Source organism: Scyliorhinus canicula, chromosome 9 (assembly GCF_902713615.1).
Source record: "Scyliorhinus canicula chromosome 9, sScyCan1.1, whole genome shotgun sequence".
NCBI lineage: Eukaryota > Metazoa > Chordata > Chondrichthyes > Carcharhiniformes > Scyliorhinidae > Scyliorhinus > Scyliorhinus canicula.
The window spans coordinates 46791062-46806849 of record NC_052154.1 but is presented as its reverse complement, the minus strand read 5'-3'; the positions used below and the strand labels follow the sequence as shown (position 1 = coordinate 46806849).

The following is a 15788-nucleotide window of genomic DNA, read 5'->3' as shown; positions in this document are numbered from 1 at the left end:
AGTGTAATGTCATTACGTCTTGGTATTATCAGGAAACATATAGGCATGTACTATGGTGTTTCAAATGTATGTGTGCAAAATGTTTGGCAGGAATGTTTCAAATCTATGATGCTCACACTGCCATAGGTGCTTTGACGGCCATAACCTCTGTTATGTTTTCTTGCGAGCTCCCGGGGGGTATCCCTCATTCAAAGGCACTTGGTGCCTGTTGAGGGGCTCAGCATCGAGAATAAGGGTGCCTGCTGCAATCCACCCCCTGCCCTTGCCGCCGACCCCAGTCTCCCTTTCCGCAACCTATATCCCATCCTCACTCGTCTGTGGCTAAGATAACTCTGTAATCTTAGGCCTCTACCCTGGTGTATTGCCAGCAGCTGCCACTGCTCCCCCGGACACACCGCCTGCAATGGACAGCTGCTAGCATGGTTGGCCGGCAGATCGCAGGGAACACGATTTCCACCTACAGGATCTTGATCCTCAAAAAGGCCTACTGCTGGCCACTCAAGTGTGTCTCAGGAATTTAATATGGCAGGCCTTCCTCGTGCCAGCATTCCAGCAGGCGGGCGAGACCCCCATCACTTGCATTGAATACCGAGCATATTTTCTGTTTTCAGTGATGCTTTTCTTAACTTCTGCAACCAATCGGAATTGTTAATAATAAAAAGAAATCTTTATCAGAATTAATTAGAAATATCTAGTTTCCGAGCTTATATATGATTATTTCTACCTTTGGCAAACCAATATATTTTGTTGTGATCTTTACAGTTAATGATATTTAACAATCTACTAATCAGGTTGAAGTCACAGCTATTCAAATTACATGAAATAATCACGATACTAAATATTTTATCTCTAATATGAAAAAATAATGGTGTGTGTGCTTGTTCTAATTGCCTGCTGACGTATGTGCAATAAAATTATGCCCATTCCGGCATGCATATCGAAGTGGGAACCGGAGCAGCAGGCCAGCAAGTGCAGAGACTGGGGAAGAGCTTGGGACAAAGACAAATGTAGCTTAGAGGGAGAGCAGGCAGAGGGAAGTCGCTGATCTCAGTGGGTCTGGAGTGCGTTTGCTTCAACGCAACAAGTAATAACAGTTAAGAGAACTTAGAGCTTGGATTAATGTGGGGAATTATGATATTGTTGCTATTACAGAGACATGGTTAAAGGAGGGACAGGACTGGCAGATTAACGGACCGGGATGTCGATGTTTTAGACAAGACCGGGTGGGGCAGCAGAAAGGGTGGGGAAGTTGTTTTACTGGTTGGGAAAATTTAACAGCTGCGATGAGCGAGGATATCCTGGAGGGACCCTGCAGTGAGACATTATGGGTAAAGCACACAAATAGGAAGGGTGTAATCACTATGTTGGGGTTGTACTATAGGCCTCCCTACAGCCAGCGGGATAAGCAGTCTCACAACACCAGGTTAAAGTCCAACAGGTTTGTTTCAAATGACTAGCTTTCGGAGCACTGCTCCTTCCTCCGGTGAATGAAGAGGTATGTTCCAAAAACATATATTCAAAGATGCCAGACAATGTTTAGAATGCGGACATTTGCAGGTAATTAAGTCTTTAGAGATCCAGAGATAGGGATAACTCCAGGTTAAAGAGGTGTGAATTGTCTCAAGCCAGGACAGTTGGTAGGATTTCGCAAGCCCAAGCCAGATGGTGGGGGATGAATGTAATGCAACATGAATCCACGGTCTCAGTTGAGGCCGTATTCGTGTGCAGAACTTGGCCATAAGTTTCTGCTCGGCAATTCTGCATTGTCGCGCGTCCTGAAGGCCGCCTTGGAGAACGCTTATCCAGAGATCAGAGATTGAATACCCTTGACTGCTGAAGTGTTCCCCGACAGGAAGGGAACATTCCTGCCTGGTGATTGTTGCGCAATGTCCGTTCATCCGTTATTGCAGCGTCTGCATGATCTCTCCAATGTATCACGCTTTGGGACATCCTTTCCTGCAGCGTATGAGGTAGACAACGTTGTCTAATTGCATTGTCAGTAATTTCCCAACCTGTGATCCAGGGAGGATACTGCAGGTGGTCCGTTTGTCCGTTGAAGAAAAAAATATCTGTGGAGAAAAAAATGTCAGTGGAGAAAAAAATAATGAGTACCTCTTATGTAGCATACTAATCCTGGTTAAACTATTTTTGCAATTATTTTCGATATTATGTTAGTCCTTGCAATTAAATAGTGGGCCAGAGGCAGACTTTCAATTAAACACACAGCGCTGCAGCACAGGGCCCCGCCCATTGGGGGTCCCCGTATGGATAGGTGACTATTGCGGTGGGAACGCCAATCAGTCTTGGTAGCTCTAGCAATCAGGAGGAAATACACAGCAACATCGGGCTCTGATTGGCGGACATCACTTTCGAGCGTGAAAACAATTTTCCAAATGTTGAGAGGTGGTGGGGACTTGGAGCAGTTCAGACACGGATCTCCTGAATTAGTGTGAAGTTTCTGAAATTTCATTGAGTAAAGGTGCAAACCAGCAACCAGGTTTCTGGCATTTGGCCTGGCCGGTAGTCTGAGGCAAAGGTGAGATCGCTGATCTAACATTGTGGTGCAAACCTGCAAAACCTTCAGTGAGGCGAGGAGGTGGTGCTGGCCAACGGCCATCAAGGGGAGCTACAGGACGGCTCTCGACCTCCAGGCCAGGGATGAGAAGGGTGGGTGGGCAACCAACCAAAATGAACAGAGGCCACCAGGCCAGATAGCCAGCCACAGCCAGGTGCCAGCCAGGAGCACATTCAATCATAGAGGGTCTAAGTGAGAGGCTCAGCCACTCCAGCAAGAGCCGGGAGGTGACCAGAGCAGCAGTCAGGAGGTTCAAAGACAGCCAGGCAAGCACTAGCTTCATGTCTCTGGGAATCGGGGAGCAAGGCGAGCAGGATTACTCAACCAGAGCCAAAGGCCAGCCAGGCAGAGCTCAGTGAGAGGGCTGGGCTAGGCAGCAACCGGACCAGGAAACAAGGTTGAGAGAGCAGAGGCCAGGCCAGATGGCCAGACGCAGTAGCCCAGCAACCAGCCAGGAGCACACACGGTCATCAAAGCTGGAGGTCCGGCCACCCGAGCGGTGAGCAAAGCAGCAGTCGGGAGGAGCGAAGAAGGCCAGGTGAGCACTGGCGTCATATCTTGGAGAGCCTTGACAGCAGGAGTGGGGTGACTTGACCAGAGCCAGAGGCAAGTCAAACAGGGCTGAGTGAAAAAGCTGGGCAGCAACCAATATTTTCTTTCTTTTTGTTCATAGATTCATAGAATTTACAGTGCAGAAGGAGACCATTCGGCCCATCGAGTCGGTATTGGCTAGTAGAAAGAGCACCCCACTTAAACCCATGCCTCCACCCTATCCCCGTAACTCAGTAACCCCACCTAACCTTTTCTTGGACACTAAGGGCAATTTATCATGGCCAATCTTCCTAACCTGCAAATCTTTGGACTGTGGGAGGAAACCGGAGCACCCGGAGGAAACCTACGCACACACAGGGAGAACGTGCAGACTCCGCACAGGCAGTGACCCAAGCCGGGAATCGAATCTTGTTGTTTTGCATGTTGAAGTGACTGCCTTTTTTGGTAATTTCTCTCTGATTGGGATGGGGCTCGACATCATTGGGACGGGAAAAATCTGTCAGATCTTTTGCCACAGTAGAATGCAGCTTCCAAACAGTGTGAAACATGACAGAGAGCACCTGCAAAGTTTGAAAGCACAGCTACTTGAGTACTTCCCTGTCCCCGACACAAAGTCCAACTGGATACAACATCCGTTTGCGAGTCTTGATGATGACATTCTCGCAGGCCTGGCCTCGAGAGTGCAAGTTAGCCTTATTGAGCTGTCTTGTGACCGTGCTTTAAAGCTGGATTTCTCTCAGAACTGCGTGACTGACCTATGGCGTGAAGTTGCCTTAGAATAACCGGAATTGCCTAACAAGGTGGTGAAGCTTTTGATGCGTTTTTCTACAATCTACCTTTGCAAAGCTGGAATTTCATGGCTTGTTACATTGAAGACCAAATATCAGACTAAATTTAACATTGAACCAGATATCTGACTGTCATCCCTGAAACCTGACATCCAGCGTTTGCCTTCTGTGAAACAACATCAGCTTTTCCATTAAGGGGTAAACGTTTATCTTTTTCCACTGGTAGGCCTATTTCAGGTAAATGTACTCTGACGGGTGCAATGTATTTGTGAGTATGCATCATAAACTATTAGAAATAGCTATGTTTTTAATATCCCTCCCGATATTGTATAAGTTCAACTCACGTTAACCATCGGCTATGTAAAAAATGATGTTTAAAGTGGCTTGCATATGTGGTCGTCCCCGAAAGCTATTGGTGGCTATCAGTGGTCCCCACCAAGGAAAAGGTTGGGAACCACTGGTCTATTTAATCTATTTAATTTTATGCAACTTGTTTCTTTTGTAACATTTTACTTCATTTGATCAAGAACACATCAGTATAAGTGGTAAAAGAAATAATGTCTTCAGGAGATCTCAAGGGTTTCACTGGTGTAATAGGGGCAGCACGGTAGCACAGTGGGTAGCACTGTTACTTCACATCACCAGGGTCCCACGTTCTCCCTGTGTCTGCATGGTTTTCCTCCAGGTACTCCTGTTTCCTCCCACAAGTCCCGAAAGACGTGTTGTTAGGTAATTTGGGCATTCTAAATTCCCTCTCTGTGTACCAGAACAGGCACCGGAATGTGGTTTTTCACAGTAACTTCATTGCAGTGTTAATGTAGCCTACTTGCATTACAAGTCAGAGACAATAAAGATATTATTATTATTATTAAAAAACATGGCATCCAGTTTGCATTGAACAAGATCTCAGAAAAAGAAACAAACATGTTAAATAACCAAATTGGTTGTGTAATTCTTGGCACATGCTGGGTTGTTCAGCAGGTGTTGGCCAATTGTGGTATCCCATCTAACATTAGACATTATGGACGAGCCCTACTGATTGTTTACGCCGGTGGGATCTTCCATTCCTGCGCCTGTGTACCCCCACCATGGGTTTCCTGGGGGGCGTGGGGTGGATTCACTGGGAAATCCAATTGACAGTGGTGGGACCGAAAGATCCTGCCACTGGCCAAGGCTGGTCCACCTCCAGCTGCTGAGAAACACGTCATGGGGAGGCCTGTGAATCTCCTCCTATGTCTATGCTTTGCAACTGCAAGCTGGTTGAGTGCTCTTATTGTGAATGACTGAAGTGATGTGCTGCTTGATATGTTGCCCAGACATTTAAGATTCTCAGTCGGGCTCATATACAGCATCTTGCCCTTTGCAGGCAAAAGGAACATGTTGAAATATTTCGCTTTTTAAAAAATTAAATACATGTGTGTGGGGCAGTAGTTCCCTGATGTGTTTGCCACACCTCAACCAGAGTCCACTTACCAACCAATCTGCACCCTATTCTCATGCAGTATAAGTTATTGCTCCCCTTGAAATTTGACATTCTTGCAGTTGTCCAAGTCAAAGATGAGGAACTTCGACAGGCTGTCTCTTTTTCCAGCAATGTCATCACCTACAAGTTCCCCTTTAAGTCAGATACATGCTGACTTCGACACATATCACTGTTGCTTCAGTGGGTCAAAATCATAGAACTCTCTACCGAACTGCCTTGTGGGACTACCTTTGCAACATGGACTATACATATCAAAGATAACTATAGACAATAAATACTGGCCTTGCCAGTGATGCCCACATCCTGAGAATGTTTTTTGTTTAATGTTTTAATCTTTTAAACGACAATGAAAGCATACCGATAAGCCAAAAGAATTTCATTATTTGTCATTGATTGAGATTTATTTTTGATGACAGTCGGAACCTTTCCTTCTGCGACACACTGGTCCATTCCTCAGTCTACTCCTCCTTTCCCTTGACACTTTTCCATGCAAACGTAGGAGATGCATTACCGGTCCTTTCACCTGCTCTCTCACCATCAAAGGCAGTAAACACACCTTCCAATTGAAACGATGATTAATTTGGACATCTTCCTATTCAATATATTGTATTCACTGTTCATGATGTGGCCTCCTCTGCAATGGGGAGACCAAACACAGATTGGGTGACCGCCTTACGGAATACCTCAATTCAGCATGATCCTGAACCTCCTGGCGCTTTCGTGCTGCTCCCATTCTGACCTTGCTGTCCATGGACTGCTACAGTGTTCCAATTAACTCACCATAAGCTCGAGGAACAGCACTTCACCTTTGGTCTCCGCACTGTACAGCTTTCTGGACTCGTTAGGATACCAGATCAGACCCCAACATTTGTTAGAATACCGGATGAGAACCCCTTACAATTTTTTTAATTTGTGAAGCTTTGAGGAAAGGATACTTCACACCAGACGTGATGACTCTGACCAATAGCTATCATTCATGTGAAAATAAACTTTAATTTAAACACTAAATTAACCACATTAACATCAAATAAACAGCTTTACAATAATCAGTTTAACAGTTCATAAACACAAGGAAACATTTAAACTTATTATCTATACCTGCTGCTAACTTTAATTAACCAACCCAATACAGTTAAATTGCTGCTTATAAATAAAGTTAACAAAATAGGTTTGCTTAAATGTGCAGACCTCTGGAGAAAATTCCTTTCAAAAGCAGATGCGCTTCTGCTAAACCTTACGACATTTGGCAAACTGCTGTCCAAGTTAAAATCGAACAGACCTGGCTTCTCCCATTAATTACATCATCTGTCTCCCACTACGTTCCATGGCCTGCTTAGTTCTGACTAAACACCACTCCCTCATAAATTATTTGTACTCCAGGAAATCTCCAGCAATCAAAACATGATTCCATTAGCCCTTTATCTGTAACCACGTTTGTGGTTAAAATCAATAATAATAATTTTTATTGTCACAAGTAGGCTTACATTAACACTGCAATGAAGTTACTGTGAAAAACCCCTAGTCGCCACATTCCTGTGCCTGTTCGGGTACACGGAGGGACAATTCAGAATTTCCAAATTACCTAACAACATGTCTTTCGAGACTTGTGGGAGGAAACCGGAGCACCCGGAGAAAACCCAGGCAGACACGGAGAACATGCAGACTCTGCACAGACAGTGACCCAAGCCGGGAATCGAAGCTGGGACCCTGATGCCGTGAAGCAGCAATGGATTACCTCATTCTTTTACGACTCCTTAATTACAACTTTAGCAGACACGATCTGGATACCTTGACCTAGGTTCCTTAATAATAAGTACAATAACAGTAAAGTTGCACTGACTTCTTTAATAATACTGCAAGAAATATATGTATATACGTTAACCAAGCTTTTAAAAACCTGACTGCAACAGATGTGAAAGATAACATATAATAATTTTGACATTCATCACAGACTCGATATTATGTTCAATAGCTTTAGATCCTAACCTCTGCTCTAACTTTTTTTTGCTGTATTGTTTCTTTATCTCTGTGTTAAATTCAGATGGCAGTAACCATTTGTGCATCTAAACACAAACTTTGTTCCTTTACTATATCCATTACCACTCCCTTTTGGCTTTTGCGTCACAATCTTTGTTAGTTAATCTGTCCTCTATCCTATCACAGAATACCCATTTATTTTGTTCTTTTCCCTTCTCCTGGCATAAAAGCTCTTGCATTTCTATCTATTTTCAGTTCTGATAAATGGTCGTTGACTTGAAAATCTGAGTATTTCCAGCAGTTTTTGTTTTCACTTTATTGTTGGTGCATTTGTGAGTTCTTTTGCCACAATGCAAACAGTGGCATAAACTGTAAAGTAGCTTTAATTATTAGGATTAGTTGATTATTCAGTCTTCAGAAAGTCGTGAACACAGCCCTGTCCATCAAACAAACCTGCCTCCCATCCATTGACTCCATCTACACCTCCCGCTGCCTGGAGAAAGTGGGCAGCATAATCAAAGACCCCTCCCACCCGACTTACTCACTCTTCCATCAGACAGGAGTTACAAAAGTCTGAGAACACGCACAAGCAGACTCAAAAACAGATTCTTCCCCGGTGTTACGAGACTCCTAAATGACCCTCTTATGGACTGACATGATTAACACGACACCCATATATGCTTCACCCGATGCCGGTGTTTATGTAGTTACATTGTGTACCTTGTGTTGCCCTATTATGTATTTTCTTTTCATGTACTTAAGGATCTATTGAGCTGCTTGCAGAAAAATACTTTACATTGTATCTCAGTACACGTAACAATAAGCAAAAATCCAATCCTCCAATGATGTTAGACAGATTGCATATTTCAATGGAGTAACAGCTTTTAGGCTGTTTGATAACCATTGCCCCTTTGAATGTTGTGATACAGAACTAGGTCTTCAGCTACAAAAGAGGGGGGGGAATTTAATCAGTAAAACTATTCAAAATTTGTATTGACACGAAAACCCAATGATAGGGTTCATTTGCTGATGAATTCCAAAGAAATCTCACAATGGAGGAAATGGAACCTTAAATTCCAAATTGAAGAATGCCATTTGTGCAGAAAATGGAATTGATTTCCTGATCTATTTTAGTATGATTGAAATTGAGATAGCAAAAAATAATTCTCCCTCATGGGAACTTATTACAGTACTGCACTTTGAATTCACAGTTCAGTTGTTAATTAGCTTATGCATACTTACTTAAATTAAAACTAAATGTCATTTTGCAAATAGATATTGAATTTGAATTGGAGATGGATTTTCGACTGGGTAGAAAAGCATTATGGTGGAGTTTATATATCATCGAGATATAATGAATTCCATTATCGTCTACACCATTTATTGTGCATCCTTTTTTTCGTTAGCCTTCTTTTGGCACCAGCTTTCTGCAAATTATTCCTCAGCTGAAGGTAAAAGCTGGTGATTTAGACTTTATTCTTTATTCCCTGCCAGTGGTCGTTCTTTGCAAGCCACAAGGGAGTACACTGGCCATTTTTTATTTCTCTGAAATAATTTGCTTTTACCAAATCAACTGCCAAATTATTCTTTGCCATTTTCCCAAAAGCCTCAGCTCACAGTGGAAACTTTCACAGTTGGAAAATAATGGAATGTCTTAATGCGGTACATGTTTCAAAAATACATCATACAGCTGGTTAATTATAAAACTAGGTAAATAAGACAAAGTCTGACTTCCATTTCACTGGAGGATATGAACTGACCTTTCTTTTATGCATGAAACTAAGAAGGTATCTGACCTGAAGTATTTTTCTAATTAAACCTTGCCCATGAAGTGATAACCGTCACTTCTAATAATTGCACCAAGGTAATGCTCATAGTTTTCAATCACCGCTCCCAGTAGGTTAGAAATTATTCTGACTTGTGTACAGTAGTTTTAGTTTTTGGTATCTTCGGGTTCAATTCACTTGGGACTTCAGCTCGTTGTATTAAGAAAATCTGTTGTGCAGACAAGATTCTTTCAAATTTCTGTTACTGGGCTTTGTCCTTAAAATACATATAATTCAGTTGTATTGACACAACATATTTTAACTGATATTATGACTCTTGTAGAATAATAAATGCCAATGTGTTTTCCAAAGTTACAGTGATGAAACACTTCTGAGATCTTGTATTGATTTTGGGTTGCTAATGTTAAGTTCGCATAATGGATGTGAGTTCTAGTTTTCAACTTTGAATGTTACAACACCAGCATCTACCCAGTAATGTTAAAAATTGGCCACAAGAAGCAGAACAAATCCAACCTGGCTGATTAGCGCCCCATCAGTCTCATCTCAATCATCAACAAGGCAATGAAGATGAAAGATGTTACTTAGAGAGGTTAGATAAACTTGGTCTGTTCTCACTGGAACAACGGAGGTTGAGAGGCGACCTGATAGAGGTCTACAGGATTATGAGTGGCATGGACAGAGTGGATAGCTCTTTCCGAGGGTAGGAGAGTCGAGTACTAGGGGACATCGGTTTAAAGTTCGTGGAGAAAAGTTTAGAACAGATGTGCGAGGCAAGCGTTTTACACAAAGGGTGGTAAATATATGGGATGCGCTGCCTGGGGAGGTGGTGGGAGCAGGTACGATAGCGGCATTTAAGGGGCACCTAGACAAATATATGAATAGGGTGGGAATGGAAGGATACGAAGTCCATAAGTGCATTTGGTTTTAGTTTAGGAAGGTCCCATGGTTGGCGCAAGCTTGGAGGGCTAAAGGGCCTGTTCTGTGCTGTATTGTTCTTTGTTCTTAGTTTGGGCTCCTCCAGGAGCACTCAACTCCCGACCTCATTACAGCCTTGGTCCGAACATGAATTAAAGAGCCAAACTTCAGAGGTGAGATGAGAGTGATTGCCCTTGACATCAAGGCAGCATTTGACCAAGCGTGACATCCAGGAGCCCTCACAAAACTGAAATCAATGCGAATCGGGGAAAAGTCTCCACTTGTTTGAATCTTAGCTAACAAAAAAGGAAGATCGCTGTGGTTGTTGGAGACCTATTATCTTAGTTCCAAGACAATCCTGCAGGAATTTATTTAGGTCATGTCCCAGACCCAACCACCTTCATCTGTTTCATCCAGAACCTACTCTCCATCATAAGGTCAGAAGGTGGGATGTTCACGAGAAATAGCAGTGTTCAACGACTCCTCAGATACTGAAACACTCCCATGTCCATAGGCAGCAAGACCTGGACTATGGTAGCGACATGTAGGTCGAACGTCGGGTGGGTCCAACTAGAGTTTCTGGTTTTTGGTCCTTTATGCCCAGTTTTTGGGGGATTTTTTTGAATAATTAGGTGATGGAAGGTCTGAAGAGATTGTGAAAGAGATTTGAGATCACACCAGAAGACAGAAGAACCACAAAACTCGACCAAATTTTGTTAAATGTAAACGACATAACAATGCTTATTCCTGGTGGTGAAGATCCTGAAGTATACTCCAGTGGAGAGTGAGGACACAAAGATCATCGCCAACGGCGCAGCAATCTCCTCCCACGCTTCCCGTAGTAACCTTGGGTATATCCAGTCAGGCCCAGAGAACTTATCTATCCTGATGCTTTTCAAAAGGTTTGGAGGGTGGGGTGGAGGCGTACGGTGTGTTAGCTTTTATTGGTAGAGGAATTGAGTTTCGGAGCCATCAGAGGATGAGATAGGGTGGACAGTGAGAGCCTTTTTCCTCGGATGGTGATGTCTAGCACGAGGGGACATAGCTTTAAATTGAGGGGAGATAGATATCCGACAGATGTCAGAGGTAGCTTCGTTACTCAAAGAGTAGTAAGGGCATGGAATGCCCTGCCTGCAGCAGTAGTGGACTCGCCAACACTAAATGCATTCAAATGGTCATTGGATAGACATATGGATGATAAGGGAATAGTGTAGAGGGCTTTAGAGGGGTTTCACAGGGCAGCACGGTGGCCTAGTGGTTAGCACAACCGCCTCACGGCGCTGAGGTCCCAGGTTCGATCCCGGCTCTGGGTCACTGTCCGTGTGGAGTTTGCACATTCTCCCCGTGTCTGCGTGGGTTTCGCCCCCACAACCCAAAAATGTGCAGAGTAAGTGGATTGGCTACGCTAAATTGGCCCTTAATTGGAAAAAATATTTGGGTAATCTAAATTTATAAAAAAAAAAACATTAAAAAAAGAGGGGTTTCACAGTCGGCGCAACATTGAGGGCCGAAGGGCCTGTACTGCGCTGTAATGTTCTATGTCTCGATGATTTCTGGGAGAACTTTGGAGGAGGATTAGGTGTCTATGGAGGGGGTTAAGGCCAAGTGGGAGGAGGAGTTGGGAATGGTGCTGCAGGAGGGACTGTGGTGTGAGATGCTACAGAGGGTGAATGTCTCAACCTTGTGTGCGAAGCTGGGTTGATACAGCTGAAGGTGGTGCACAGGGCAGATTTGATGAAGTCAAGGATGAGCCGGCTGTTTGAGGGGGTGGAGGATACTTGCGAAAGGTGTGGGAGGGGCCCAGCTAATCATGTGCACATGTTCTGGTCCTGCCTGCCCAAAGTTGGAGAAAGTTTGGGGGTCGTTTTTCAGCACCATATTGCATTTGGAGCCAGGTCCTCTGGGGCCATATTCGGAGTGTCAGACCTGTTGGAGTTGCAGATGAGAGCGGGGGCGGATGTTTTAGCCTTTGCCTCGTTGATCGCTTGCAAGCAGGTTGGTGGAGGTCAGCTTCTCCACCCTGTGCCATCGGCGTGGCTGGGGGATCTATTGGAGTTATTACATCTTGAGAAGGTGAAATTTTCCCTCAGGAGGGCAGATGAGGGGTTCCACAAGAGATGGAATTTGTTTATATTGCATTTCGGAGAGCTTCTTACCGTCAAATGTTGGTGGTGGGTAGGGGCGCGGGGTGAAGGTGTAGGGTTTATTGCATTTGGAATGTAATGTTTTTGTCTTGTTTTGTTTTGTCAAATGTTACAATGTTAAAAATTTGATTAAGACCTGGACAACATTTAGGCTTGGGCTGAAAAGTGGCAAATAACATTTGCACCACACAAGTGCCAGGCAATGACTATCTCTAACATGAGAGAATCTAACCACCTCCTCTGGATATTCAATTACATTGCCATCGTATTAGCCCACACTAGCACAGTGGTTAGCACTGTTGCTTCACTACACCAAGGTCCCAGGTTCGATTCCCACTTGGGTCACTGTGTGTGTAGAGTCTGCATGTTCTCCCCGTGTCTGCGTGGGTTTTCTCCCACAAAATGAAAATCGCTTATTAACTCCAACAATATTTAAAGCAGCTCGCTTGATTGGCACCTCATTCACGGCCTTCAACCTTCATTCCCTCTTCCACTGATGTACAATAGCAGCATTTTGTACCATCCACAAGATGCACTGCAACAACTCACCAAGGCTCCTTTGACAGCACCTTCCAAATGTGCAACCTTGTTGACCTATATCCAGCAGGTGGTCCTACGTGCTTGCCAGTGATGTGGAGTAATATAGAGTGATCTAGCATTAGACAGGAAATCAGAGTTGCATGTGATAAAAGAACAGCTGTTATTACGGGTGACTTCCATCTGCATAAAGATTGGGTGAGTCAAATTAGTCACAGTACAATAGAGGAGGAATTCTTTGAGTGTATACGGGATGGTTTTCTGGACCAATACGTTGAGGAACCAACAAGGAAACAGACCATCTTGGACTGGGTGTTGTGCAATGAGAGAGGATTAGTTGGCAATCTAGTTGATAGAGAACCCTTGGGGTGTTGCTCTCTTTTGTGGCTATAAATATAGCGGTTAATAAGGCCGCCTTTCTTAATCTTAATTATGAATATGCTTTCAGAGTTGCCAGGTATCTCTTGATACCGCCACAAGGTTCAACCGAATATCGATCAAAGAGCCAATGCACCAGTTACTTAGTTCAAAGTCAGTGGTACTTTATTTACACACAGTATGATTTATTCATGCACAATAACACTACAGGCTAAACTACGTCTATCACTAACACCTGTACTTAACTGCAGGTGCCCATTTAGGTCAGAGGAACAGTGGCCGTTGTTCGGATCTGAGGCTGTTGGGTTTGAAGAAGTAGAAGGAGTATAGCTATGGTCGTCCGACTGGTAGCGAGCGTTGAACTTGAATTTACTTGCGTCTGGTGGCGCATGGCGGAGGGGTCTCTCCAGTTGAGAGCCGATTCCAAGAGAGTGAACACATGGCGGGGATTCCTTCTTATGCTCGGGCGGGGGGCTTCGCGTGCTTTTAGGCGGGCCTTAAACTTGGTCCCAATCAATTGGGCAGCTTCTCGATCACCACCATCGATCTGAGCCAATAAAGGGGTGGGTGCCCTGATGGCTGGGCATGTCCTAAGTGGCCGTTGGCCTTGCTTTGTTTGTATCTTCTTGCTGAGGTAGTGGCGCCGGAATGTCTGGGACGGTATCGGCTACCTGAGCTCTAGTCTTTTGTTTATCGGAGATGGGCCATCAATGTGCAAATCGGCCAAGAGTTTTGGTTCTGTCTGCAGTCTGTCTTCGGAATACACATTCAGGCTCTGTGCCTGCTTGTTACTTTGCATTGTCCATTTTTCCCTGTATGCTCTGCGAGTGTCCATTTTATATGCTGAAAGTGGCCATCCCAGATGGCTACAAGGGGGGTGAGTAACCATAATATGATAGAATTCTTTATCAAGGTAGACAGTGAGGTAGTTGATGCTGAGATCAGGGCCCTGAACCTTAATAAAGATAACTATGCTGGTATGAGGCATGAGTTGGCTATGACAGACTGGGAAACATTAGAAAGGTAAGACAGCGGACAGGCAATAGCAGGCATTTAACAAACAAATTGGTGAACTCCAAAAGTTATTTATTCCTATTTGGCCCAAGAGTAGAAAGCAAACTGTGGCCAAACCATAGATTACAATGGAAATTAAAGATAATGTTAGATTCAAAGAAGAGGCATCAGAATTAGCAAGAAAAAGAAATAGACCTGAGGCTTGGGGTCCTCTCAAAGATCCTGCGGTACTCCACTAGTCACTACCTGCCAATCGGAAAAAGCTTGGGTGTAGAGGGATATGACTAGCTTGGTGATAGAAACTGGGTGGCATGAACAAGCTGGGCAAAAGGGCCTGTTTCCATGCTGTAAACATCTATGACTCTGAGTGAGAGCATCAGAAGGTCCATTTCCATTATAGGAAATAGGAGCAGGAGTGGACCATTTGACCCCAACGGTCCTCCCATAGCTGATCTTCTATCTCAATTCCACTTTACTGCCACCTTCCCATTTCCTTTGATTTCCCGAGAGATCAAAAATCCATTGATCTCAGCCTTGAATATACTGGATGTTGGAGCATCCAGAACCCTCTGGGGATCGGCATGGTACGGCCTTCCCTCTTGATTTCCAGGGTATGAGATGATAGTGGGTGTTTCTCAGTGTTTCAGTGTAATCTATGTTCAGTAAACACTTAATCAAACAGCCAAAACGTATTTGAAGAAAGGAAGAGAAGCTTCAACAACATTCAAGCTCAACACTGTTCAGGGCAAAGCAGCCTGCTTGATTGGCACTCCATCCACCTCCTTAAACATTCACTCCCTTCACCACCAGCCCAGCTTGGCCACAATATGTGCCATAAGGTGCTCTGCAGCAACTTCCCAAGCAACTCGCCATTACCCTTTCAAACATGCGATCTCTGCATGGACACCACCACTTCCAAGCTACACACCTTTCTCACTTGGAAGTATACTGTTATCCTTCATTTAAAGATAAAATCCTGCAACTCCCTACTTAACAGCACCTGCATCAGATGAATTGCTGCTCAACAAAGTTGCTCACCATCATCTTGAGGGCATTTCAGGATGGGAAATAAATGCTGCTTTGCCAGTGATTTCATAACTTGGGACTAAATGGGAAAAAAACCTAAGATCAGGCAGGGGTTTCATAGAATCCCAACAGTGCAGAAGGAGGTCATCGGCCCATTGAGTCTGCACCCACTCTCTGAAAGAGCATCTGCACAGATCCACTCCCCTGCCCTATTCCCGCAATCCCAACTGGGGACAATTTAACATAGCAATACAAGAACCAAGAAGATAAAACTGTTTCAATGTATTTTTAAAAATAGGCTGAACTGTTTCATTATGTTGCAATAGTGAATGTAATGTTTCGGCCCACTGAGCTTGAGAGTCATAAGAAAATGTCACCATAATTGCCTGTAGGAAACTATGGTTTAAGTCAGCCTCCTTTGGGATCAAATATTTTAAATTCAATGTGATTGTTATAGAAATTTATTTCCAAGCTCCAATAGGTTTGGTTTCCATTGAAGGAAAAGTATGTATTGCTGCTGTTACTTTTTGCTTAGTAATTTTGAAACGTGTTCTCACTACCCATGGCTTTAAACTGCCCTGTGAAACGGGTAGAAAAGATCCTGAGCAATTG

At 43.9% G+C, this 15788-nt stretch overlaps 1 protein-coding gene across 1 annotated transcript in view; it reads left to right on the top strand.

Moving 5' to 3' along the window:
- Positions 1 to 15788, top strand: part of itfg1 (integrin alpha FG-GAP repeat containing 1) — a 357461-nt gene that overhangs the window by 66820 nt on the left and 274853 nt on the right. The window lies entirely within an intron of this gene.